The 24,686-nt window shown below is 38.0% G+C and overlaps 1 long non-coding RNA gene and 3 other non-coding genes across 4 annotated transcripts; 3 read left to right on the top strand and 1 right to left on the bottom strand.

Annotated features, from left to right (window-relative positions):
• Window positions 1–6,125: 6,125 nt before the first annotated feature.
• On the top strand, window positions 6,126–6,233 carry LOC120291036. Its single transcript, XR_005548843.1, has one exon. It is a non-coding gene; the product is annotated as a U6 spliceosomal RNA (small nuclear RNA).
• Window positions 6,234–11,383: 5,150 nt separating this feature from the next.
• LOC120291037 lies at window positions 11,384–11,482 on the top strand. The gene has a single exon (XR_005548844.1). It is a non-coding gene; the product is annotated as a U6 spliceosomal RNA (small nuclear RNA).
• A 7,369-nt stretch (window positions 11,483–18,851) lies between these two features.
• On the bottom strand, window positions 18,852–20,025 carry LOC104426513. The gene is made up of 3 exons (XR_005548071.1): window positions 20,001–20,025; window positions 19,048–19,122; window positions 18,852–18,956 (listed from the first exon to the last, which is right to left on the bottom strand). It is a non-coding gene; the product is annotated as an uncharacterized LOC104426513 (long non-coding RNA).
• A 437-nt stretch (window positions 20,026–20,462) lies between these two features.
• LOC120291030 lies at window positions 20,463–20,564 on the top strand. Its single transcript, XR_005548837.1, has one exon. It is a non-coding gene; the product is annotated as a U6 spliceosomal RNA (small nuclear RNA).
• The last annotated feature ends 4,122 nt before the right edge of the window (window positions 20,565–24,686 follow it).

Genomic DNA, 24,686 nt, shown 5'->3' with positions numbered 1-24,686 from the left:
AGGGAGCGCTTTTTCGCGTCCGTTCTCTGCTTTTTTTGCCAACCCAAGATAACTTAATGATATTTTGCCTACATCTTAATTTTCATACATCGACACAAGATAATTAAAATAAAAAATTAGCATCCAGACGTCAAAACAAAAGGCTACCAAATAAAAAAAAAAAAAAGAGCCTGACACCCTCTTAGCCTATACAGACATTATCATATGTGGATTTACTTAAAAGATCCAAAACTGGACATAAATTTTGAATCTTTTACCTATAAAATCAAGGTTGCTGCAAAATCATTTAAGTATTTTTTTTTTGGTCTAACAAAATCATTTAAGTTCAATGATCACAGAATGAGGAAAATTGTCTAAAAAGTTCTATACCTATTACACTATTATCAATTTAGTCATAACCTTTTTACTTATTGTTAATTAAGTCTATCCGACAAATTTTGGATGGAAACTATTGACATGGACGGTCGACGCTAACGTGGTAATTTTAATAATATTTTGATTTTTTTAAAATTCTCTTTCCTTTTTTTTTTTTTTTTTTTTTTGAGCTAGGGTTGGCCAGGGTTTTTAGCCAACCCTTGCTGGCCACAAATGAGGGCTAGCTGACCCTCACCGGCCCTGGGTGAGGGCCCTGACCGAGGTTGCCCCCCTCACCTAGGGCTGACCAGGGTTGCTGAGCCCTTGCCTGGCTAGATCTGGTGAGGGTATCGCGGCCTTGTCAATTATAGGCGAGGGCTCGCATGCCCTCACTTTGGCCGGTAAGGGCGTTGCAACCTTTGCCTAGGGACGACAAGGGTCAGCTGCCCCACGCCTGTGGTTGGCGAGGGTCGCTAGCCCTCACCTGTGGCCGATAAGGGTGGCTAGCCACACTCACCGGCAAAACTCCAAACCCCTCGAAAAAAACAAAGAAAAAGTAAAAAGAACCATAAGAATTTGCAAAATTCTTAAAATATCATTAAATATTATAAAAAAAATGTACCACATTAGAGTCGGCCATCAACGTCAGTAAATTCCAATCAAAATTGATAGGATGGACTCAGTTGGAAAAAAATGACAAAATTTATGATTGATTGGTGACTGAATTGGTAAAAGTGCAATATGATTAAGACTTTTTGGATAATTTTCTTCCATGAATTGCATCCGACAACAATCATACATCCACCATGTCATTTATTATACTGATAACCAGTGCAGATGCAATATAACTCCATGAACGTGTGATACAAGCGAGACAATGGTAAACCTGTTGAAGCATCTTGAAATCCTTTCTTCCATTAGGTTCCTAGTTTTTTGAGTTCATCGTCTTCGAAACGATAACACGCAACGGTGTGCATATCCGGAAGGCGCTACTGCAGAAGGGGTGTGGACCTCATGCACCACCTGTCAAATCACGTGTGGAGCTAATAATTTTCATTATACATCTCATGAAAAATCCTTTTCATGAGATGAAGTTTCCTCGATAAATTATTCAGGAAATTCAGTACGAGTTAAGAACATTTGTTTTTTTTTTTTTGGTTAAATATTAAATAAAGGTTACACAGGAAAATGAAGTTTCCTCTAACATGGGCTGTGAACCATAACAGAATTTACTTCATCACTTTCATGCATTTATTGGTGCAGTAATATTCAAAATCTCGGATAATTACTAAGAAAGTCCTAAACATATTATATAATTACTAATTCAGTCTTAAATTTTCAATTTAGCTAATTTTTTGATGATTTGTTAATATAGTTCTTCTAGTTAAAATTGACCAAAAATCACTAACATAGATGCCAAGTATACTTCGCAGTATGGTTGGTATCGACATAGACATTTTTAATTTTTTTTTTGAATTTCTTATTTTCTTTTAATTTTTTTTCCCTTTGTTTCCCCTCATTTCCCTCCATTGATCATTGGGCCTCGGTGATGGCCGGCGGAGGTCTCTAGCCATAGGCAAAGGCTCCAACGCCCTCGTCGAATTTGGTGAGGGAAGCCCTTGTTGACCAAGGGGGCGAGCTGATCCCCACATCAACCTCTAATAAGGCTGACCTTCATTAATAGGGTTGGATGGCAAATCTTGCCAACTCTACATCCAAAAACCCAAAAAAAAAAAAAGAAGAAGAAAAAAGCCATAAAAATTTCAAAATATTATTATGATATTATTTAAAAAGTGCCCCATTAACGCCAACGGTCCATGTCAGTAATTTATGGCTAAAATTGGTCGAATGGACTCAACTAGGAATAAGTGGAAAGGTTTATGACTTAATTGGCAAAATTAAAATATTTATAACTCAATTGGTAAAAGTGCAATAGATTTAGGACTTTTTAGATAATTTTTACTTTTGTCCAAAAAGTCCTAAACCTATTATACATTTTATCAATTTAGTCATAAATCTTTTAATTTTGTCATTTCAGTCCTAAACCTTTTCACTTTTTGCCAAATGAGTCTCTCCAGTCAATTTTAGCTAAAAAATGCTGACGTGGATGCCAGTAGTGCCACATAGGATTGTCAGCACTTATGTGGATAATTTTAAATAATATATATTTTTTTGAATTTTAATTATTTTTTTCTTTTCTTTTTGGCTTTTTTTCTTTTCCTTTTTTGGTGGTCGGCTGGCTAGCCTCGCCTAGTTGGGCCTTGCTTGTCACAAGCGAGGCCCGACTTGATGAGGGCGAGCCCCGACAAGGGTCAGCCTTGCTTGGGTGAGCCCGGAGAGGGCTCTCCTCGCCTAATGTTGCCATTGCCCGGCCGATGGCTTGCAAAGCCGCCCTCGCCTAGCTTGCACAAGGCCGGCCTCGCTAGGCCTTGGCTGGGCGAGGGCTCACTCGGCTGAGGCTCACCCTCACTCGGCCTGGGCTTGCCCTCACTTGGCCGAGCCTTGCTTGTGGCAGGTGAGGCCACCTGACCGGCTACTAGAAAAGTAAAAGAAGAAGGGCAAAAAGAAATGTAAGAGAAAAAAAATTAAAAAACCAGAAAAATTAAAATATTATTAAAAATTATCTACTTCAAGACTTTGGTAGTCCTACGTAGCACCACTAGTGTCCACATCAGCATTTTTTGGCCACAATTGATCGAATGGATTTAATTGGCAAGAAGTGAAAGCATTTAAAATTGAATTGGTAAAATTAAAAATGTTTAAGACTAAATTGATAAAATTACAATAGGTTTAGAATTTTTGGATAATTTTCCTTTCTCTATCTCTCTATTTTCTGATGGTCCATAGATACAATTTTTGGTAAATTAACCGTGACATTCCCTCCATTTAGTCCCAATTTAGCACATTAATTGCATATACCATCTACAGATTTTGTCCGATTTGGCACGGTGCCATTATTTGGCCCAATTTTTAATTAGTTTTCGTTTTACTCACTCTCTCCAAGCTATGACATTGAAATAGAGACTGAGTGCATTGCGAAGAGGACGCGCGATCAGACGTCGAATTGCGAGAAAGACTCAACAGAAGCAGACGGATGGAACCCTACTGACGACACTGTTTCCACGTTAATGTGACAAGATCAGAGATGGAAAGAGACGGAGAAATAGAATGTGTGAGCTCACCGAGCATGGGAGATGGAGATAGTGTAGGTTTGTTTGGCAACATTTCTGTTCAGTGAAATAATTTTTTTTTAGAAATGATCTTTTTTTATTTTTATTCTTTGGAATAATTTCTGAGTAAAAGAACATATTTGATAATTAAGCAAAATTTCTATTCTCGGAATAAATAAATAAAAAGAAAGCGTTTGGTATGATCCGCAATTTTTTTTTTTTTTTGTAATGTACAATTTCTTTTAATTTTTTAATAATTTTTTTAGATTTTTTTTCTCCTCTCTTCTTCTTCTTCTTGCTCCTCCTCTAGTTGGCGATGGCAGCGAATAGCGAGCGTGGCGGTGTCCAGCAAACGGCGCCGACCAATGGTGACGAGACGGCGGGTTGCGAGTGGTGAGGAAGAAGAAGAAAATGAAAAATAAAAGAAATAAAACGACTTATTTCTAGAAATTATTTTCGAGAATAAGGGTGCGTTTAGTAACGTTTCTATTCTTTTTTTGTTCCGGAACGAAAAAAAAAGTGTTTCTGTTCCGGGAACCATTTTTGAACAAAAGAACGCGTTTGGTAACGTCTGTTCGGGAATAAAAAATGAATAGAAACACGTTTGGTAAATTTTATTCATTTTTTGTTTCTTTTAATTTTTTAAACAATTTTATTTTATTTTTCATTTTTTCCTTTATTTTTTATTTTTCATTTTTTAGGTCGGTCACCGGCCTCCGGCGACCGGCCGACGGGGGCGCAGCCTCGCCCAGCCAAGGCAAGGCTCGGCGTCACCGGCGCGGGCGAGGCTCGGCCTCGCCGGGGGCCGGCGAGGCTCCGCGACGTCGCCGACCCTTGACGGCGTCGCTGGTCCTCAACGGCTGGTCGCTGGCCATGGCCGAGGCCGGCGACCGGCGAAAGAAAAAAGAAGAAAAAAAGAAGAAGAAAAGAAGAAGAGAAGAAGAAGAGAGAGAAGAGAAACGTTTCTTCATTTTTGTTTCTGGAACAAGAAACAACAATTTGTTGTTTCTTTTTTTTGTTCTTATTTTGTTCCGGGAACAAAAAAACAAAAAAAGAACAGAAACGCAACCAAATGCGTTTCTGTTCTTTTTTTGTTCCCAGGAACAAAATCCGTACGAAGTGTTCAGAAACGTTTCTTTGGAACGTTTCCATGCACGCCCTAAGAAACCATTTTTTTTCTATTTTTTGTTTTTGTTCCAAATTTATTCCTTGACTACTTTTTTATTCCAATGAATAAAAACATTAGTTGACATTACCAAATGAATTTCTTATTTATTTATTTATTTATTTCAAGAAACAAAATAACATAAATTAGGAGAAATAAGAACATTACCAAATGGAGCTTGAGTGCTTTGGAAACGATTAAGGAAAACTGGAAAGTCTACTCACTTTCCCTTCTAGTGGTGGAAGATCACCACCGACAGGAACGCTATAGAGTGATTTCGGGTATCTTTAATCATTGGCTTTTGTCTAGAAAGCAATTTTTAGACTTGATGTTTAGGCTCTTTCAGTCCACAAATTAATTGAAGCCTTCCTTGGATGAATTAATCTAATTAGTCTTTTTCGACCAATGCGGGTACGTGGCACGCACATACATTGAGGTCGAGTTACATTCGTGTCTCCTTCAACAAAGTTTTTCATAACTGCTCAACATGATTTTCACTTGAGATAATTACTAAAAAAATTTAAACCTATTGTATGAATATATATTCAATCTTAAACTTAGTCTTTCTAAATAATTTAAGCTGAAAAATGCTGAAATGGATGGCATGGCTGGTATTGACAAGAATAAATTTTGTAATTTAAAAATCTATTTTTTTTCTTTTTTGCATTTTTTTCTTTTTCTTTATAAAAATGAAAAAGTTGTTAATGTTAACATCAACCATGCCACGAAGGATAACTGGTGTTTGCATCAACAATTTTCGAACATAATCGGATAGAAAGACTATATTGAAAAATCGTCAAAAGATTTATAATTAAATTGGTCAAATTGAAAATTTTAGAATTGAATTAGTTTCCACACGATAGGTTTAATGCTTTTTTTTTCATAATTTCTCTATATTAGGTCCTATTAGATGGAAAAATGAGTTAATTTTTTCCTTTTAAATTAGTTGTCAAGAGCAGTATGACATAACATAAAAAGCGCCCCCCCCAAAAAAAAAAAAAAAAAAAAAGAAAAGGAAAGGGCCCTACATGTACATGCATCTAATGATTTGTGTCCCAGTCCTCGTCATGTTTAACTATAATTGACAATGATGAGTTGATGACCAATTGGTCGAGCACAATGCTGTGGTTGTGGCAATGCAATCGATGCCGCAGTTTCACTCTCCCACTTATAAAGTCGAATCTAGTGCTAGTGCTAGATTATCTGGCACGTGCAATTTTCTTCTTTGCCATCTTCTAATTTTATTTTATTTTTTAAAATAGAGAATGTGTTTCACGTCATTTGACTTTTCAAATGGGTGATTATGTCAATCGCATTTGTGGAACGGAAGGTAATCCCTGCAGGAAAAAAATAGAGCAAGTAATGCCATATTTATCCCATATTAAAAACTCACGACAGCTTCCTTCCATATAAAAACAAACGTGTTAGGTGATAAGGTTATCTCTACAAAAACGTTAAATAAAATTGGAATGATATACAGAGAAGATTAACAGTGCCCCTGCACAAGAATGATGTGCACAAATCGAGAAATGGTCCAATAGGGGTGTGCAACGGGAACCGCCCGAACCGAAAACTGGTCGGACCGGACCGAACCGGCCGGTTTTGGGTGGTTCCCACGGTTGGCGGTCCGGTTGCCGGTTCCTAATCTTGGAACCGGTGGCTGGTCGGTCCGGTTCCCGGTTCTAAGGTGGGAACGGACCGAACCGGACCGACCGGACCGAAACAAATTTTTATATATAATTTATATACATAGAATTAATAAAATATATAAACATGATAACTTATTGCAACTAAAATTGCAATTTGAGGTAGCATCATCTTATGTGGCCAAGAGACCACTAAAACTATTTTTATTACTCTTTTATTTATAGAAAAAAATCTCCTTGTTAGTTTTTGTTGGAAATATGATTTGTTTTTTTATTCTAATTATCTAAATACGGTTAATTGATTCTATGAATCCATGAGATTGGATATTAGGACAGTAGTATAGGAAACAACATATTTTGTATATTCTTTCCTATCGTACTCTTTTCTTGTATTATTAATAGGTGTGTAATACATGTACAAACACAGCAATACACAATACAGAAAATTCCTCCAATTCATTCTCAGTTTTTGTCAATTTTCGTTCTCATTTTCTATCAGTTTCATCTTCTACTTGATGTGGGACTAAGGTTCCAAGAGACCCACAAGGCACTTCAAGCCTCCAAGAGTCCCACATTGACTAAACATTTAAAGAGCAGAGATTGTCTATAAAATCTAAGCCATGCATAACTTTTAGCCAAATTATTCACGGCTTTCATGGTTAAAGTTAAGTGTGAAACACACGAAGTGTGAATCACATTTGAATATTTTGCACGTGGAAAATGTGTGATTAGTTTTGTTGAATTGCTCGAGAACCGAATTGGATTGATCGGTCCAGAGCGCGGTCACTCTTTAGTGCAAAAAAAGTAAAGCCGATTTTGTTGGACCGGACCGGACCGGACCGGAACCGATGGTCGGTCCGGTTCCCGGTCCTAGGACCAAACGGTCCGGTCCACGGTTTGCAATTTTGGGAACCGGTGCTCCTGGTCCGGTTCCCGGTTCCAAGGTGGAACCGGACCGAACCGGAAACCGATCACCCCTATGGTCCAACCTAAGATAACTTAATGATATATTTACCTTCATCTTTAATTTTCATACATCAACACTAGGTAAGTAAAATCAAAACTTAGCATCCAATTGCCAAAGCAAATTGCTATAAAAGGAAAAAAAATAAAAACACTGCCAAATGCCCTCTTAGTCTATACATACATTATCATATGAGGATTTATTGAAAAGATCCATAATTGGACATAAGTTTTGAATCTTTCACCTATAAAAATCAAAGTTACGGCAAAATCATTTAAGTTCAATGACCGTAGATTGCATCCAATAGCAATCATAGATCCACCATGTCACTTACTATACTGATAAGCAGTGCAGATGGAGACCCCACACTCCATGAACGTGCGGTACAATAGAGACAATGGTAAACCTGTTCAGGCTGCCTGAAATCTTCCCTTTCTGTCATTAGGTTCCTAGTTTTTCAATTCGTAGTTTTTGAATTCGTCGATCTTCATAAACAAGAAAATGCAATGGTGTTTGCTCATGCCTGCTTATTTGATTACTATCATTGAGGGTGGCCCATGCACGCATCTAGAAGGCACTGCACTAGCGCGTGGACCTCACGCGCCACAGTGAATATTAGTATCTCTTCTCTTCTCTCACTCTATGCTCTCAATATTTGCACTGATTTACGTATGGAATGGTTTTCGGTGGATGAAAACCGAAAGACTTATTTTCTTTACAATATATAGATTGGATGAGTCCGGGTCAATTATAGTTGAGACAATGTGTATCAGTAAATTTCTTTCAGCCTATCAAGTCAAGAAATTAACTCGAACCAACCGTGATTTTTGAACCTAACCTTGCTTCACAAAGAAATAATACGTTATCTTCTCATGTAAAAACCGAATGCAAGAATTTGCTCTCAGACAAATATGTTGATACAATAGAAAATCAAAAGTCTTGTAGCTTGTACTACAGCAAAAGAGTTGGAATCTCACACGTCTTGTATAGTAAATAATATCTCATGGCAGCATCAAGCGGTCCTGGTCAAACGTAAATTGGGCCACGGAAGGACGCATCGTCAGGTAAGTGGCCAATTGCCAGCATTTCTAGTGTCGGAAATTTGTCAGATTTCGTTATGAAAACTATTGTCTTGTCCCTTAAAATGATACGCGTAATTTTCGGTGCCTCCCACAAACTTTTATTTATTTTGCTTTGGTGACATGATATTTTTAGATACAACATACGGGATAATATCACAAATAGTCTTTAAACTTTGGTCTAAGGGACAATATGACCTTGAACTTTCAATTTATTTAATATAATCTCTGAACTTTAATTCGACCTGGATGTTGTTCTTGGATCTTCTATATATACAATGTAATTCTTAAATTAAATGATAATGTTCAATGTTATCATATTATTAATTAAAGATCATGGACAACAATGAAATTTTTTTATGTAGTTTGAGAGTGAAAATGAACATATACAAAAATTCAGGAATCACATTGAACAAATTAAAAATTCAATAAATCATATTGCAAATTGGTTTGAAATTTAGAGACCTTTTATGTCATTTTCTAATGTCATTGGAAATCTATTTCATTTGTCTAAAAGGGTTCTCGTTTTAGTAAGGAATTAAAAAAATCACAGCATATTGGGCGTGGTAATTTATGTAAAATAAATGGGAAATTCGTGTTTGGGAACGTATAGAAAGGTTGCCTCATGAACTTTCCCCTCTCTCTCTCTCTCTAAAGCTGGAGTTACTTATGTCACAATTGCAGTCTCACATTAAATGGTTGCTGAAGCCTCGTTTTTCCATGACGAGAAATCGACGGATGGACTCGCAATTCAAGTAATCTTGTTCCTTGGATGACCTTCCTTTTCAATTATTTGAATTGTAAAAAGTCCCGGCCTTCTAAGAAGGAAGACTTTTCACCGGTGATAGTAGACGGCTAGTGGTCGGTGACTCGCAGTGGTCTCGATAGATTTTTGATAGTTTGCTGATGTTAGGAAGGCAAAATTACCAAAAAAATAATAAATTTAAAAAAATTAATTCGGTGCTAAATTTTCAAGTTTTCTAATTTAGTTGTAAATTTTTTGATATATTCTCAATTTATGCATTCGAATCAATTTTGATAAAAAATCATTGACATACAACCGACATTAAAGTGAATATTTTTATAATTTTTTTTTATAATTTTTTTATTTATTTTTCATTGTGACAGGCTAGGGATGTGACCGCATTGCCCATATCTAGTGAGGGCTTGCAGGCCCTTGTTCATCTTAGTCGGTCACAATGAAAAAAGAAAGAAAAAAAATCATTTTTTGAAAAATAATAATTATTATTTACATCAATGCTAATTGTTCTATGTGGTATGGCACTAGCATATGTACAATTGATTTACGATTTTTTTGGTAATTTTCCCATGTTAGCAATGCGGGATTGGAATCTCACTACTAAGTGTTTGCTAGAACACCCAATTTCGCTTTTTGTGGAATCCTTGTACAATATGAAATTCAATTTCACACTTTGATTTCTCTACAGACATGAAAAATGTAGAAATTATAATTTAACTACTTAAGAAATCCAATTATGTTTCGTACTAAAACAAGGTTGAGATTTTTTTTTCCGGGTTGTCAAAATAGCGCTCAGTTTAGGGCTAAACTGTTGCTCGCTAGAGGACTCACTTATTTTTTATTTTATAATATATTTGTGCACCGACTTAGACAACATAATTTTGCTAAACCCCCACTCCCTTCTTCGTTGTACGAACTGGCCCCTCCCCCGTCTCTCTCTTTCCATGTGAGGATGCTCCCTTCCTTTTTTTTTGTCTTTTTTTTTTGGGCCAGCCGCTAATCTGAACCCATCAAAATAAGTCCAAAAAGAAAGTCATAGCACACCTACCGCGCTTGAGAATTCGTCGTTGATGAAAACGAAATCCTACGTAACCCAATTACTTGCTCCGCAATCCCGGAACATCGGATGTCGCATTTCATAATGGAAAGATAGAAATCGATCGAAAGTCTTGTCATGGAGATGGCACCACTCAGAAGATTCAGCATATCATCAAAGGTCTTTCCCATTGTAGGACGGTAATATACGTTCAGTGAAGGAGATATTTTTGTACGGATTGGCTAGCGTCATTGAGCTTTTCACAAGGCCTATGCTCACGGTGACGATTTTGTGATGCATCGTCTTGTTGGAACTTTCGTCATTGTTGTATCCAGCGATAGTAATCTTGTAATCTCATAGGGTGTACCCCTCCAATTCTTCCCTCTCTCTACCCGTTTCCATCTTCACCGCTAGAGCTGACAAAATGGGTCATAAACTCATATTATGACCCATTTTTAGTTAAATATGTTATATATTGATTAAGTGAAAGTTAAATATAAGTCAGAAATGAATCAAATGAAAATTAAATATGAATCATAAATAAATCAAGTGAAAGTTAAATATGGATCAGAAATGAGTTAAATAAAAGTTAAATATGAGTCAGAAATAAGTCTGAAAAAGTAAAACACAAAAAGAAATGAATCATCGCTACCCTCCCCTCCTCCTCTGCTCTTCTCGCACTGTCTCTCTCACCGTCGTTACCTCCTCTTGTCCCTTCCTTGCCCCTCATCTCCAATTTCTCCTCCTCCTCTTCCTCCTCCACCCTCCCGTCCCTCTCTATTTGCAGCACAAGTCACGGTCTTTCCGAACCGTGACCTTCATCTCTGGCTTGCCTGTCACCGTCTCGTCGCCGCTGCCTGACCCTTCAACCTCTTCCTTAAGGCCTGGGCCCAAAAATCACATTCTCCATTGTACTAGTGCTAGATTGTCTGTTACATGCAATTTCTTCTTCGCCTTCTTGTCTATATGAAAGACGAAATTGAGGCTACTCTAATATGACCGACATCTTCCAGTGGACTGATAGAGAGGCTGCGTTTTATGTCTAATGGTTTTCCGAGTGGGTGTTTATGTACATCAAATCGGCTGGACGGAAAGTAATACTTGGAGGAGGAAAGCAGGGCAAGTCATCCCATTTGTCCCTCGTCGGATCCTCACGACAACTTTCTTCTCTATAAAAGCCAACAAGCCAACGTGGTCGGTCATCGTACTGTCTGTTTGGAAGCATCCAATAAAATTGGGACGATAGGAAGAAAATTAGCATGGCCCCGGCACGAGGATGACATGCTTTGAGAAATGATCCAATTTTTATTTTTATTTTTATACTTAGCAACATTACTTTCTTTCGTTGGTTCTCTTCTAAGCGAATTAATTAGACCAGTTACTTTTTTTTTTTTTTTTTTTCACTTCACGGTTATTAGCAAATGCTAACATGAAAATTTAAGTCATTAGGATAAAATATTTTCAATAATTTTCCAGTCAAAATCTTAATATGAATTCAAAAAATTATCTGCATGTTCTCATGAAAAAACGAATTTACTTCCTTATACCGTAGCGAAAGAGCTACCTCGACAAAACTCCTATAATACCCATCTTTTGCCGTGCATTACATCGTATGGTCATACGGATTCCTACAAAAACAATGAACTAATGGTCCATAGATACAATTTTTGATAAATTACCTCTTGAGCTCAGCAGACACGAGATTGAAACTCAAACCGAGTTCATTGCGAGGAGCAACCATGATCCAATGTCGAACTGCGAGAAAGGCTCAACGGAAGCAGACTGACCAAAAAAATAACTCCACCGACGACATCGTTTCCACGTCAATGTGATACGATGGGAGATGGAGAGAGACAGAGAAATAGAAGGTTTGGCGAGCTCACCGAGTTTGATGGAGAGAACCCATGGCGAGAGTGATCGAAAAGGAAGCGCGAGATTGCGATGCTCAAGCGTCGATGGAAAAGGTAAGAGCGGGTGCTCCGGAAACAAAGACTAGGAAATCTGGCAAGCGTACTCGCTTTTGCTTCTGCTGGTGGAGGATCACCTACAGCAGCACTGAGAGTGATTTTGCGTTTCTTCAATCACAGGCTTCTGTAAGCTCTTCACAACAAGCGATCCATGTTGTAAGGAGACTTGCTCTCTCGTTCTCTCTTTTCTCTCTTTACCGTTTTCTACAACATTTTTCAGCACGCATGACAAAATTTCTATTTTTTTACTCATTGAAATAGATTTGGGATAGAAATCTATTTGATAATGCAATTTCATTTTTCCATTTTTGGAATAGTTTTCTATTCCAGAAATAGTTTTGAAATAGAAATCAAAAGTTAAATTTTCAACTTTTATATTTCTAAAACAAAAGTGAAAAATGAAAACTCTTTTTATCATTTACTTTCGTCACCGCCCATAGCTGGCCATTGGCCATTGGATGCCGGACGCCAATGCTTGCCATTGGTCGCCGGTCGCCGGATGTCAAACACCCACCACCGATCGCCATGACGTTGGATGCTGGCCACCTACCGCTAAACGGAAGCTGTCGCCTCTCCGAGAAATAGAAATTTTATTTTATTATCAAATAAATTTCTATTTCAGAAATATAAATCTTGAGTAATTATTAAACGCATTTTTTGTTGTTGAGAAACTCATTTAAGGAATAGAAATTAAAAAATCAATTTTTGATAAAAAAAATTGACTTATATTTCAAAAAATTTGTCAAGCACGTCCTAAATTATTATTCTCTCCATATTGTCAATGATGAGTTGATGAGCATTGGTCGAGCACAATGTTGTGGTTGTGGCAATGCCATTGATGCTTAAAGATAAGTAGTTTCACTCTCCCCCTTAGAGGTTGATTCTCGTGCCAGCTAAATGTCAGATCGTCCGGTAAATGCACTTTTCTTCTTTGCTTTCTTATAGTTTTATTTCAAAAACACAAGAGAATGTGTTTTACGTCTTTTTTATTTTGATTTTTCAAGTGGGTGTTTTTGTCAATCACATCAATTGGGTTGAAAATAATCCAACTTAAAGAAAAGCTGAATTTTGTTTGCGTTTTTGTTTAAAAATTGTTCCAGGAAATAGAAATAGAAAAAAAGTGTTTATGTTCGGGGAACAATTTATGAACAAAAAACGCGTTTGGAATCGTATAAAATTTCTGTTTCTGGAATAAAAAAGAACAGAAACACGTTTGGTAGCGCAAAAAATTTCTGTTTCGGAATAGAAAAAGAACAGAAACACGTTTGGTAATGTACAAAATTTCTGTTCCAATTTTTTTTTTTCAATTGTTTTTTTTTAATAAGGTGTAAACTTGGTATTGAATTATCATTCTCATGAAATGCTCATCAATTTAATTTTGTTCATATTAAGTGAAAACAAACATTCTAAACTTAATCATATTTGCTTACTTGGAAGAAATTTTTTTAAGTTTGTACCAAAATTTTCCCATTTTTTTTTTTTTTTTAATAAAGTGCAAACTTGGTTTTGAATTCTCATTATCATAAAATGCTCATCAATTTAATTTTGTTCATGGTGAGTAAAGTCAAACATTCTGAACATGGTTATAAGTGCATACTTTGAAGAAAATTTTATAAATAAACTTTGTACCAAATTTTTCTCATGTGCCTTTTTTTTTTCAATAAAGTGTAAACTTGGTATTGCATTATCACTCTAATGAAATGCTCATCAATTTAATTTTGTTCATGTTCGGTGAAGACAAACATTCTGAACATGGTCATGTGCATACTTGGAACAAAATTTCGTAAGTAAAATTTGTACAATAAGAGCTACCTAAAAGAAGAATACCTCATAGATCTCTACGTAGACCCTTTCATACATAACATCACAATAATGAAGTAATATAGTTCGTTGTTCAACTTCATCACATTGGATTTGATAAGTGAATACTTAAAAACAAAATTACAAAAGTCGGAAACACAAAGTCATGAAATCTCAGGCATATTATGATCCCTCGCCATTTTATTTGCAATCCTTGTCCTAAGCATGTTTATTCCAGGTGCATCATGCAATGTATCATCTGCAACCTCCAATTCTGTAGGTCCGCATGGATATTCCGGATCTCCATATAGGGAAAAGTTTCTATCCATCGCGTCTTAATCACGAATGTAATTATGGAGAGCACAACAAGCAATTACAACAAGTGCTTGCTTCCGAATTGTAAATGAAGGCATCCGTCTCAAAATGGTGAATCGATTCTTTAATGCCCCAAATGACCTCTCAATTACATTTCTTAGTGAAGAGTGCTTCTTGTTGAACAATTCTCTTGCTGTCCTTGGTTGTCCCCCATTCCCTCTATACTCGCTTAGATGATACCAATCGCCTCTAAATGGAGTTAAAAATCCTGGAAGTGCTGCATAACCTGAATCTACCACGTAATATTTCCCTATAACATGATATACATAAATTTGTTGTGATATTGAACCATAATATATAATCATAAAATTGTTTTCATAAACAAAGTAAGTACCAGGTGGTGGTCGGGAAATTATAGTTGCGGATTTTCGAGTGCTGCTGAAAGCACTCGACAATCGTTGGTAGATCCTTCCCATCCAGCATACACGAAAGTAAATTTCATATCAAAAGAGCAAATACACAGCACATTCTGGGTTGTTCTCCCACTCCTACCTCGAAATGGAATCTGCTGAGACACAGGAACGGTAGCATCTATACGGGTGCCATCCATAGCACCTACGCAGCCTTGTTAATATATTAACAATCTTATATCATATAAGATTATCAACTACATGTATTTGACGGTATAAAATCAATATAAAAATCATACCTTGAAGTAGCATTTATGACTAGGATCAATAAGAATTTCTTGTGGAATGACGTCAAAGGACGGTGGTTTGATTATTTCTTTTGAAAGTTTGATCATTGCTTTCAACACTTTGTTGAAATACTTGCTGATCGTTTCTCCTGAATGTTGGAATCTCTCACATAAATCTCTATTTGAGTTATTGTGAGTAACCACACTTAAAAATATCCTAACTTGTTCATCTATTTGAACAAATCGACTATCCTTCAACCAACCCCTTACCCTCATTAAGTCACATAAATTCAGAAAAACATGTCTCTCCATCCTAAATGCTTCATATATCCTATCTGAATGCCCATGAACAATCTCCCTTATCCATTCTCCTCCTGATAATTGACTGTCCCTAATAGGTTCTCTCGTATGGAGGGACGTGTCCATTGCAGCTAAGCAGAACCACGCTACGAATATGTTAATATCATCACCCGAGAATTGTTCAACTGGTTGTACTTGCTCATTAGACACACTATTTGATCCCCCTTCCATAGTACCTATACAATCACAAAAATGACCAAAACGTCAATATAGATTTTGAAAACACATCCCAATAACAATCAATAACATAAGTCATAAAATCTCAATAAGATATGTCATTACATATAAGTACAAGAGTCTCAACACTAATCATATTTGAATAAACTAAAGATTAATAGATAATATACGTTATACAGTCTAATGAAACTCCATGCAATTCATAATATATTTCCAAATATCTACTAAAGGAATTGAAGAAGGCCAATCCTCCGTGCAGGTGTGCATGTAATGAAAGCCTCCCTCCATTCACAACTGACGCATGCTCGTTCCACTGCTTTATTGTAAACATCTTGCTCTATCTCGGGCATACTGTTTAGAATCTGGACCACAGTAGATACGGAGAAAGGGTCTACATGTGGTTGTGTAGTCCCTGAGCTTGCAGAGCCATCACCAGATTGACTTGATGACCTAACTTTCAGAAAATCTTGTAAGGCTCTACAAGTTTCAGCAATACTGGATTGGTTGCTCTGTCTTCTCCGCTTACTATTTGGAGTTCTATCCAATTTGTGCTTCCCACGAGCTGAAGTTCCAGTATCGTCTGTTGTAAAAAGTCTGTCATCACTGTGGTGTCCAATGAAATCATTTGCATTGCTACCATCATAGTCACCACCTGCATTGACACCATTTGCATCGCCACCACTATTGTCACCACGTACATTGTCATCACCATTGTCATCATCATCCGACAAATTCACATCTTGAGCACATCCTATGGCATGATCCCGAGTAGCATATGTACCACCAAAAACAATACAGAGCTCAGGATACTGAGGAAATCCATTCTTCCTGAATCTTGCCCACTCGACATTATCCTACAATTTTCACAATAATGACATTTCAGCAATATAATCATACATTTTAAAATTGACATTTGTAATGATATCAAAATGACCACAAAGTTAAGAAATACCTTGATATGAGATTCCCATATACTTGGATCGTCGACAACAACTCTTTTGTTCACATTATCCCAACCAAATCCGGACTGAGAAATGAGTTTGTGAAAACTGCCATACTATTTTTTCAGTTTGTTTACCTTGTTCCTCAGCTGAACCATGGTAAATTGCAATCCTGTCTGTCTACTGAGTTCAGACTGTACATTCCTCCACCCCGCTTTGTTGAAAGTGGAAAAGGTGCGGTTTCCCTTTTTGACCGCATCCACCAATAAACCGATAAGTATATTGGTTACAGACTCCGTCCACTTTGCATTGAATGAGTGTCTCTTGGATGCCATTGAATCTTCGACCGGTTGAGCATCACATGAGTTATGAATTAAATCATTAACATAAAACCGTAAGAACTACACGCCATACACAAAATTAGCATGGTAACTTATATGGATCCGTATACCCTATGCTATTTTGTGAACGGTCCAACTAAATTATAAGATCTCTAAGATTAAGACAATGAAAAAAGAAGCCGAGAGGCCAACCTTAGCGTGCGGATGATTGTTTCCAAATTCAGCAAATTGCGATTTATGTGGCAAGGACTGGCAAATTCCAGACAGAGCAAGGGAAAAAGAATATGTCTTCGTGGATTGGCACCGGCGAGGCGGAACTTTGGATGGATCCACCGAAGTTCTCAAAGCATCAGCATTGATAATGGATCCACCAACGCTAGTATTGTTCACCTGAGAAGGAGACAACCAATTGAGATAGAGTGAGGATGTACCTTAAGTAAAGAAAAATTCAAGACAATAAGCAATAAGGCAACAACTAAACAGCGCCCTCCATTCTCTGCAAATCCATAACGAAAACTGAATATAACGCAGTGAATATCAAGGAAACTCATTGCAGATCACGTATTTCTGAAGGAGTGCAAACCGCCCATCTCAACCATCGTTGGCAGCCGACACCCCCCCATTTATGACCACAAAACAGCGAATGTACAGTGTGCGGACAAGAGAGACAACCCAATAGAATATCTTAACACTCCGAGTACTTCCTTGTCAGCGAGGACCACCAAGACACGTTAAAAATTTGCAAAACAGATAGTAGGAACACAAAATGAAACAAAAAGAAAAGAAAAAGGGGAATGCCTAGATTTTGTCTAATGATGCAAATGAAGACCAACAAACAACAAGAGGTTTATAACACGTGAAACCTGCCTATACGTGTTCAAGAACAACCGGGAATCGGTAATGCAAACACCTAGGCTGGATTAGACACATTGTCAAATGTGTGGTGAGCATGGACTGGGGGAATAATATTAACGATTTTCAGGACTCGAACTCATCGCCAGACTCAAAGAAATCGTCAAAAAAAAAAAAAGCATCCGAAATCAGTAACATTAGTTCACTCAAACCTGACATGCGTGTGGACTAACAGAAAGAACAAGCCTCGACTTCCGATTGGATCAAAATGTGGCTGAGCCGCAAGGGTTTATAGAGACACACAAAAAATACTAATATTAGACCAAATCCAAGCAATACAGGACAAAATGCGAATTGAGAAGGTTAACACAAAGGCAGAAAAAGAAATAACAATAACTTGGACATTGATTCACATCACTTTGATATATTCAGCCACAAATCCATAGATCTACCAGATGTCATAAAGATTGAGATTAAAGAAACAATAATGTATAGAACTCTGAGACTAATAAAAGTCTATTTCGTCATGCCCGATGTTGTCAATTGACAGTCCACACACAATCAAAAGTGTTGCCAAACTAATGCTGCCAAACCTAAAAAAGTTTGTCGTTATTACATGCAGAATGAGCATGCAAGAAGTCAAATGGACATAATCACTCTTGTCATTTCCAAAACCGCAAGGAAAATGCACCAACACATAAGAATTGCCATGAACCTGGTGACAGCAATAGAAAACTGAAAGAACTTTAAAACAGATTACAAGGAGGCAGCACTGAGAGAGATCATCTAAAAAGGAGCGTATGCAGGAAGGTAAAAGTAGATATTAGCGCCGACAACCAATCTATTTTTTTAAGGGACAAACAGGCTCGTTCTTGTCACTCATCATAGTTAGATACTGGCCATTGATAAGTATAGGCTTGAATAAATAGTTCTCAAGATTAGTATTGGGCAATCAGAAAATAATAGAAATAAAATTATTTCGAATGGGAGTGCCATCTACTTTCAATTCACAATAACCATTTTTATAGATATCTTTTGCAGTTGATCCAGGTAACTTCGAGCATGCCCAACTGCCGCTGGCCGTTCTGTAAGTTCTTTCAATATAAAAGGACCAAAATCTCATGGTTAAAGCGTATATTGCAAGCTGAATAAGAAAATGACAACTGAAAGAGAACTGTTCCAGATATCCCCTTGGTCAAAAGCCATCATTTCCTCCGAGGATAAAACCAACTTAAAAAAAATTGGATCACCAATTGCTTTTAGCAAATTCAGACGCTCCTGAAACTTTGCCGCCGTACCATCTTCACCATCCATGTAAAGCCATTCTTGCACCTAAAACAATAGCCAAATAACTAATTAAATACCAGATTACGTTGTATTTGTCTAAGCTATTGGGGAGGGAGGGAGGGAGGGAGAGGATAACCTCATCAAGCTTTGCAATGAAAGATTGGCGTTCATCAGCAGTAGAGACCTTTTCAAGTTCCTCAGACGTCTCAATCTGTGAGCAACAGGAGGCAAAAACATTAGCAACATTAGTTAGCATAATAGACAATAGGGCAAGTAGAGGAAAGACACAAATGCAAAACCTTGGAACAATGGAGATGAAGATAATTTGAAAGTGAACAATGTCCTCCGGCAATACAATATAAGACCAAATCCAGAGATACAAGAGATCATATAATTAACTCTTAAAATTATGGACAGAAGCAATAGACTATAAGCATCTGAATGGGCTTCAAGAGAAAGAGACATAATTATTCATAGATCATTCAAACTTCCTAAACTTCCTAAATCAAGATTCTTACTTTTTCTTTTGTAGCATATTATGTAACCTTCCAAATTGTTCTTCAACTCGGTAGTTCTCCTTCTCTAACATGCACAGATACTGAACTCTAACATGCACAGATATTGCGGCCTTCTCTCAGACATTCTATCTAACGGTTAGTATGTGATTTAACCAACATGTTCCAGAGCGAGATTTATTGCAACATTCGAGCCACAGATGATGCATACAAGCTTAAATAGATGTGTTTCATACTGGAGCACTTCGTTCAAGCAAAAGTCGAGCAGTTGGCATGTGTTCATGAACTCGACTTCTGGGTTCAAACCGGAAAGCATTCCTCAATGTAAGCAGAGCAGGGCTCGCTGCTCTATTGGCTCGAGCAGAGAAGCAAGCGAGCAGATGCTTGCTGCTCAGCTCGCTCGAGCGTGAGCAGCAAGCGAGCAGACACTCGCTACTCTGCTCGCTCGAGCAGAGAAGCAAGCGAGCAGACGCTCGCTGCTCATCTGGGCAAGCCTGCCGGTACAGATCTCGAGCGAGCAGATGAGCTGCTGCTGCAGATCTGGGCGAGCAGGAGGAGTAGTGAGCAGGTTTACCTGGTGAAGGAGCAGCGGCTGTCGGCGTCGGAGAGGACGACGGTGGAGAAACGGGATGGTCTCGAGACAGAGGCGGTTGTCGGCGCCGGTGTCGACGATGGTGGAGACGCTCGCGGGAGGATAGGCGGTGTTCGAAGGGAGCAACAAATAGAAAAGGAACACGATTTTGTTCCTTTTTTGTTCCTCAAATATGTTTCAGAAATAAGAAACACAAATTTGTTGTTTCTTATTTCTGTTTCTTTTTTGTTTCTGGGAACAAAAGAACAAAAAAGGAACATAAACGCACCCAAACGCGTTTCTGTTCTTTTTTTGTTCCCAGGAACAAAAAAACAGAAAAAGTGTTTAAAAACAAAAAAAAAGAAGTGCAAACAAACAGGCCCCAAGTTATCTCATCATTATCTCATATTGGAAACTCATAACAGCTTTTTTTCTATAAAAACCAATGTGTTTGGTGATAAAATTGTCTCTTCAGGACGTCCAATAGAATTGGAACGATACTGAGAAAATTAACATGATCCATGTGTAAGGATGACATGCACAAATCGAGAAATGGTCTAAATTTAATTTTCCCATTTATCCATCATTAAGGGAGCGCTTTTTTGCATCCGTTCTCTGCTTTTTTGCCAACCCAAGATAACTTAATGATATATTTACCTTCATCTTAATTTTCATACATCGACACAAGATAATTAAAATAAAAAATTAGCATCCAGACGTCAAAACAAAAGGCTACAAAATAGTAAAAAAAAATGCCTGACACCCTCTTAGCCTATACAGACATTATCATATGATGTATTTACTGAAAAGATCCAAAACTGAACATAAATTTTGAATCTTTTACCTATAAAATCAAGGTTGCTGCAAAATCATTTAAGTGTTTTTTTTTTTTTGGTCAGACAAAATCATTTAAGTTCAATGACCACGGATTGGAAAAATTGTCTAAAAAGTTCTAAACCTATTATACTATTATCAATTCAGTCATAATCTTTTTGCTTATTGTTGATTGAGTCTATCTGACAAATTTTGACTAGAAAATGTTAACATGGACAACCGACATTGACGTGCTAATTTTAATAATATTTTCAATTTTGAATTTTTTTCTCTTTTTTTTTTAACTTTTTTTTGAGCTGGGGTTGGCCAGGGTTTTTAGCCAACCCTTGTTGGCCACAGATGAGGGCTAGCTAACCCTCACTAGCCTTGGGCGAGGGCCGCAACGCCCTCGCAAGATCTGGCTAGGCGAGGGCCCCAAGTGAGGTTGCCCCCCTTACTTGGGGCTGGCCAAGGCCGTTGAGCCCTTGCTTGGCTAGATCTGGCAAGGGCATCACGGCCCTCGTCAATTATAGGCGAGGGCTCGCATGCCCTCGCTTTGTTCGGCAAGGGCGTTGCAACCCTCGCCCAAGGCCCACAAGGGTCGGTTGCCCCTCGCTTGTGGTTGGTGAGGGTTGTCGGCCCTGGCTTGTGGCCAATGAGGGTGGCTAGCAAAACTCCAAACCCCTTGAAATAAACAAAGAAAAGTGAAAAGAAGAAGAAGAAAAACCATAAAAATTTCAAAAAATTATTAAAATATCATTAAAATATTATTAAAAACATACCACGTTAGTGCCAGCCATCAACGTCAGTAACTTCTAGTCAAAATTGGCAAGATGAACTCAATTGATAAAAAATGAAAATGTTTATGACTGATTGGCAAAATTAAAAGATTATTACTGAATTGGCAAAAATGCAATAAGATAAGGGACTTTTTGGATAATTTTCTTCCATTGATTGCATCCGATAGCAATCATACATCCACCATGTCACTTATTATACTGATAACCAGTGCATATGCAGTATAACTCCATAAACGTGTGAAACAAGCGAGACAATGGTAAACCTGTCGAAGGATCTTGAAATCCTTTCTTCCATTAGGTGCCTAGTTTTTTGAGTTCATCGTCTTCGAAACGAGAACACGCAATGGTGTTCATATCCGGAAGGCGCTACTGCAGAAGGGGTGTGGACCTCATGCACCACTTGTCAAATCACGCGTGGAGCTAATAATTTTCATTACACATCTCACGAAAAATCCTTTTTGCGCCACTTAGGGCCTGTTTGGCAACGTGCCAAATAGTGCCAGATTTTGATTTTTTGTTCCTAGAATCAGTTTGGGATGAGAATCGCGTTTGGTAAAATTTTCATTCTTGGGAACAATTTTGGACAAGATTTGAGAATAAAAAAAAAATTGATTCTCCGTTCGAGAATCAGAAAAAGAATCAAAACGGTGAAACCCTCGCTCTTCCCTTTCGTCATCCCAGTTGCCGTCCGCCACCACCCGCCACCGTCCGTCGCTGCCAGCCGCCGCCGCCGCTGCCGCCGTCCGCCGCCGGTCCGGCGAGGTCGCCGGAGGCTCGCCAGGCCAAGGTGAGGTCCGGCGAGCTCGCCGGAGGCAAGCCCAGCCACCGGCGAGGCTCGGCCTCGCCAAATCGGTGGCTAGGCGAGCCTCACCCAGCTGCCGGTGAAGCTCGCCCGGCCACCGGCGAGGCGGGGCTGGGCGAGTCTCGTCCGGTGCTAGCGAGGCTCGGCCAATGAAGGCCGACCTCGCCGAGGGCCGGCGACCCTGCGGTGAGCGTCGCTGGCCCTCGTCGGCCGGTTGCCGGATGAAGAAGAAGAAGAAGAAGAAGAAGAAGAAGAATAGGAAAAAGGGAAAAAAAAAGAAGTAAAAAAGTAAAAAATTTATTTAAAATTTATTGAAAAATTAAAATAAATTAATTTAAAAAATAATCAATTAACACGATATCAAACACAATTCTATTCCAGAATAAAAAATTTTGGACAGTTACCAAACGCGTTTTTTTACTCAGAATCAGTTCTCGGGAACAGAATCAAAAATAATTATTTCTAGTCAGAATCAGCTCCCAGGAACAGAATCATTACCAAACGCGCCCTTAGTCCTATCCTTTTCTAAAGGATATTTTAGTGATAAATTCTATAAGAACTGGATGATCCTATTTAGTCAAATACCTAGTGACAAATTCCCATGTTCTTCTCATTAGAGTATTTTTTTTTTTATTGATGATATCGATATTAAGGATAGTGACGATCCAACTTTAAAGTGATCTTTACACGGATAAAAAGATCATTTAGCGCACTATAACTTTAAAGTAGATTCGTTTTGAAAGAATTATTACCGGTAGACCAATCCGAGCTTCAAGTCGGCAGGTTGCTTCTTCGAGTTCCTACCACGCAGCTCTGGCTTCAGAGCTTGTTTCCTCCATAGTCGTTGAAACAAAAATGCGCGTAGTCAGCGGTGTTGGAACCAGGCGTTGTGGCATATCAAACCTAATCAACAGCAGCGGTTCGCCAAAAGTGGCAGCTCTCCTGCGAAGTAGTACTCCATCAAGTAAATGCTTACCAAAGACGAAACCGAATTCATGCTGTCGAATGGCTACTTACCTCTTCAACATGTTTCTGGAGTCGATTAGCGCCTATTAAAGAACGGGAGAATTACCATAAAAATCCTAAACCTATTATAATTATGTCAATTTAGTCTTAATTTTTTTTGTCAAATTCAATCCTAAACCTTTTGCATTTGTACCAGTTTAGTTCATTCAACTAATTTTGGCAAGCTGATGTTGATGTAGCGTTACTTGCTATTGACATGGCATTTTAAAAATAATATTTTAAAATTTTTTAATAATTATTTTATTTTTTTATTTTTTTATTTTTCCCCTTCTCCTACCCTTAGTGCCTATGAGGGCTGCAATGCCCTTACTTGCCCAGATCGAATGAGGCCATCATGGCCCTCGCCCAGACTAGGCGAGGGCCATGACATCCTCGCTTGGCCAGATCTGGTGAGGGCGTTGAGGTCCTCACCAAATTTGGGCGAGTAAGGGCGTTGCGAGCCTTGCCCACTCGCTTGGGCGAGGGTTGGCCAGCAAGCCTTGGTGGCACTAATAAGGGTAGGGGAAGGGGAAGGGGAAGGGAAAAAATAAAAATAAAAATAAAAAATAAAAAAGAGACAAATGAAAAATTATAAAAAAAACTCAAAAAATATCAAAATATTATTTTAAAAAAATGTAACATCAGAGTTGGGAGTATCACGTTAGCACCGACCGTTCAAAATTAGACGGATGGACTGAACTGACACATGTGTAAAATGTTTATGATTGAATTGGCAAAAAAAAAAAGAGTTTAAGATTGAATTGACAACTGAATTGGAAAAAAAAAAAAAGAAGAAAAATTAGGATTGAATTGGTATAATTGTAATAGGTTTAATACTTCTTCTTCTTTTTTTTTTGGAATTTCCCCGTTAAAGAACTAGTAGCTCCATTTCTCCTTCTCCTCTCGTCTGATTTTCTCTGTTTTTCTTGCGCTTTCTGTTTTCTCAGTCTTTTCTTGGTTGCTCCCGGCAAGCATGTTTGCTGCCATGTTTAAAGGAAGGGTATTAAACCCGACCCCAATGACAACTTTCCATATTTCTTTCTTGTTTATAGTACATGAAGGAACGAACAACAATCCAAACTCAAGAAGCAATAACACTCAATAGCGTACATAACGGTTGGGGTGGGATTTCATTGACTTTGATCATAGAAAGTGCAAAACAACATATGCCAATACATTCCCTAACGTAAGAAAGTTATATGTGATCAAGGTTGTCTTTTTTTTTTTTTTTTGGTTGAAATTTTTTACTATTGACATTATTGAATTAGT

This window comes from Eucalyptus grandis, chromosome 2, assembly GCF_016545825.1.
Source record: "Eucalyptus grandis isolate ANBG69807.140 chromosome 2, ASM1654582v1, whole genome shotgun sequence".
Taxonomy (NCBI): Eukaryota; Viridiplantae; Streptophyta; class Magnoliopsida; order Myrtales; family Myrtaceae; genus Eucalyptus; species Eucalyptus grandis.
Note: the sequence above shows the minus strand (reverse complement) of the source record. Positions and strands in the feature narration are given on the sequence as shown.